At 32.8% G+C, this 4,339-nt stretch overlaps 1 long non-coding RNA gene across 1 annotated transcript; it reads right to left on the reverse strand.

Annotated features, from left to right (window-relative positions):
• Positions 1 to 384: 384 nt before the first annotated feature.
• On the reverse strand, positions 385 to 3,688 carry LOC111195377 (uncharacterized). The gene is made up of 4 exons (XR_007438072.1): positions 3,442 to 3,688; positions 2,370 to 2,422; positions 1,892 to 2,041; positions 385 to 1,670 (listed from the first exon to the last, which is right to left on the reverse strand). It is a non-coding gene; the product is annotated as an uncharacterized LOC111195377 (long non-coding RNA).
• Between the last annotated feature and the right edge of the window lie 651 nt (positions 3,689 to 4,339).

Genomic DNA, 4,339 nt, shown 5'->3' on the forward strand with positions numbered 1-4,339 from the left:
AAAAATTACTTCCCAACAAATTAAAAAGATCCTTTATTCCAAAGACCACATATTGCTATTTTACTTTGTTACAACTTATTTTTTTATTTTGGAGAAAACTAATATTTAATATTAAATTCAAGTATGTTTTTTACTTTAGACTAAACCAATAAAAATACTCTAATTTTGTTACAGTCAATTTTATTAACTTGTCTCAAGTTAATTTTCTGATTCAGTACAAATTAAAAATATTAATCACACCCTAAGCAATACTCTTTCTTTAGTCACAAGCATAAAACTTACAAAGAAAATAACACATACGCTTTTCCTTTTTTTCAACTTAATTTCTTCCATTACCAAATTGACATTTCTTTCAAAGATGTAGTTACAACAAACAGACAGAAATAGAGAGTAAAATACCATGTTTATTGTAGTGACTTATTGTAGTGAAATATGCACCAGTATTACAGTAAGCCTGAAAACAAATAAAATAATCAAAAACAAAAAATATACTGCCTTTCTAACGAAAGGCCAATATGGCTGTATTTATGTTAAACATTCACATAAAAGGTAGTGTGTTATGGCCTTTTTAATGTTTAACAAGGTGGTTTAACAAAAATGGTTTATACATTTCTTCTTCAGTATTCAAACATTTAGAAGTGCAAAAATACTGTACACCTTTTGAACATAGAGAGAGCAAGACAGGGCGAGTGAGAGAGAATATTTAAAGCTGCACACTAAGACTGCACACTTTGCGTGTCATTTTCTTTGCTTCCATGTCCATGAATATTTACAAAAGGTGTATTTCAGCTTACTTGGATAACTCACAGGATAGTTCACAGCAGTGATGAGGCCAAACAGCATTGTAAATGAATGTGCTACTGATGGCAACTCATGAACATCCACACCTTCAAGTACAATCCCAATTTCATGTGGCGATTGGAGAGGGTCTTCATCCTCCCTGATGACAAACACTGCTACTGTAGATTCCTTCAGCTCCGTCTCAGCTTCCTTCTTCTGAGAAGCCTGATAAAAATATATATATATATATTTTGATTGACTGTCCGATTACGCTTTAGCCAACCAAGGCCAAGAGTCTGAGAAGGCACAGCTAGTTAAGCCTTTACACTTTTGTCTGACCCATGTTACACTATTTGTTTCTAAAATTAAAAAATCAAGATTAGACCAGAATGTTGCACAAGTAATGAAGTACATCTGCAGTGGTCTTTGTCTGAGTAAAAATAGACAATATTTGATAAACAACTGTGTTGACTTAACCACACTGGCCAATGTTCCAAGCCAATATCTAAGACTACATGAAGAAATTACATAATGCTATCCTATGAATTTTGCATGTCAGTCTATATACAAACTTTAAACAAACACCAGCACAGATATCTTAGTTGTATTACACATAATAAACTATCCTGGTGAATAATGACCAGGGTACAGTGAATGCTAATCACATGAAATGTAACAGGAATGTAGGAAAGGTTTTATTTTTTGGACCTGAGGTAATTTATGTAAACAGTCAAATTAAAATATTAATTGTTTTATCTTACATAAAGCTTAACATGTTTACATGCATAACTACTTACCAAGTATTCCTTGATAAGACTGTCCACGTCTTCCCCCAGGTAATCGATGAGGCACTTTAGCAGACATTCTCTTTTCAGGCTCACCTCGAGGCTCTAGATAAAAACCCAAACATACAATGCAAAATAACTCAAAATAATGTAGCATCTCTTCCAAAGTGTGATCTAACATCACAACATTCAGAACTATCACAATTAACATTTTTTATTCTGTTAATCCTCATCCTTTGCTAAATTAAGTGTGACCAGGATTTGGGGTCACCTTGCCCAGCACTAGATGTAAAACAAACACTCATATGTTCCGAAAAAGTACCAACCTGATCCAGAACTTTCAGGACGTTTGTCGGTGTGTCTTCTCTCTCCTCCCTTCTTTCTGAATAGCTCAATCAGCTTGCTGTGGTGCTTGTCCAAGCCAGGAACTGTGGTTGAAGTGGAACAGTTGTAATTCTCAGGAATTCATGATTGATCTTTAAAAATAAACACATGCAAATGTAATTACACACTGTGGTATGAAATCTGTTTGACAGATCTGACATGCATTTTAATTTGGTCTCGCTTAATATCTTAGGTTCTGTTCAACATGAGAATTTTCTCTACAGGTTACAACTGGCCTATTGCCACTGCTTAATAAAGGTATTAGTAAAGAATTTAGATGCAAAAAGAACCAGTGAATATCTAAGCAATGTATACATAGTAAATATCAGTGATAAGTTCAAACCTATTCTGCTGCTATATTTTTGGTTGATCACTATTTAACCATACATGCATTTTTCATTTGTTTATTTTGAGACTCACCAAATTTAGAAGAGATGGATGTAAATTTTCAGCAAAAGAGCTCAAGATCAAACCTGTAAAAAGATAAAAAGAGAGATTTAACACAGTAAATGACTGTTAAACAAACACATTTATCCAGCATTATATAGCAAATTAACACTAGTTAGTTAGGTATTAAGCTTAAACATGTTTATCCAGCTTTATAAACTTAATTAACGCTAAATAGTTAGGTATTAAGCTAAAAGAACACATTTATCCAGCGTTATAAACTTAATTAACACTAAATATCTAGGTTTTAAGCTAAAATAACATTTATCCAGCGTTATTAACACTAACATTTAGGTTTTAAGCTAAAATATCACATTTATCCAGCGTTATATACTTAACTAACACTAAATATCTAGGTTTTAAGCTAAAATAAAACATTAATCCAGCGTTATATACTTAACTAACACTAAATATCCAGGTTTTAAGCTAAAATAACACATTTATCCAGCGTTATATAACGTTACTTAATTAAGACTAAATATCTAGGTTTTAAGCTAAAATAACACATTAATATACTTAGCTAACACTAAATATCTAGGTTTTAAGCTAAAATAAAACATTAATCCAGCGTTATATACTTAACTAACACTAAATATCTAGGTTTTAAGCTAAAATAACACATTAATCCAGCGTTATATACTTAACTAACACTAAATATCTAGGTTTTAAGATAAAATAACACATTAATCCAGCGTTATATACTTAATTAACACTAAATATCTAGGTTAAGCTAAAACACGCTTATTCAGTGTTATATACTTAATTAACACTAAATATCTAGATTTGAAGCTAAACACCAAATTTATCCAGCGTTATATACTTAATTAACACTAAATAGTTAGGTATTTAGCTTAAAAACACGTTTATCCAGCATTAGCTAACTAAGCTAACGTTACCTAGCTAGTTAAAGCTGGCTAGCAAACTCACAAGCAAAACACATAAAATAGGCTGAAAAGTAACAATTAGCGGTCAACCCTGACATTTTCTACCTTCCTACACACTCCTAAACAATCATCCTCCTTAAAAGAGACTTTAGAATTCCTACCTTAATTAAACCAGTTGTCCTGTGGGTCAGATGAACTTGGCAGTCGGCGCGAAGTAAAATGGCTGACAGAAAAACTCAAGGAGAAGGTACTTGTCCCGACGTCACGAGGTCACGTGACATTAAACTATCTGACTTAAAGTAAAAAAATTATTTAAGCAAAATTATTTCTGTTAAGTTTTTTTCTTGGTAGTTGTTTTTGCTTTTGGTCAAACTGAACAAAATACGTTTAAATGAGAAATCATATTTTTTTATTAAGTAAAAATAAAAAAAACACTTTAAACAAATGACATGCTTGTTTCACTTTTTTCAGTGTATGTACTATGATTGAAAATAAGTTAATTGAGGAATACCTTAACTACTGAATGATTAAATTAATTTATTGCAAAGATATAGAAAATTAAAACTCACAGTTTGACCCATATTATGCATCAAAGGGTTAAGAGCCATATAACTGATGTGGGTCCTATATGTAGTAAGAGGTTCAAAGATTGCTTAAGATTTGTGGTAAACGAAGCACAGGACAGTTGTGTACTCTTACAGTTAAAGATGTGAACATACAGATATAAATCATCTGACGTTTGTACAGCAGACTAAAATAGCATATAGACTCATCTGTACATAAACAGTATATATGAGCAAAGACCCTGGTACCCACTTTACAATGAGGGGAGCTGCTCTGCTCCACTGGGGAGCACATGGAAAACCTGTCTAACCCCCAGAGAGCCATCAGACCTCCAAAACAATAGAGCCACACCCTGCTGGAGCCACACACACACACACACACAAACACACACACAATGTTTCAATACACTCCCCTGTTCCCTGAGGCCTTCACGAACATACAAGTCTCACCCCATCTATGGAAACTATATCCATATTCTAATTAATGGTATCAGGG

Source organism: Astyanax mexicanus, chromosome 3, assembly GCF_023375975.1.
Source record: "Astyanax mexicanus isolate ESR-SI-001 chromosome 3, AstMex3_surface, whole genome shotgun sequence".
NCBI lineage: Eukaryota > Metazoa > Chordata > Actinopteri > Characiformes > Acestrorhamphidae > Astyanax > Astyanax mexicanus.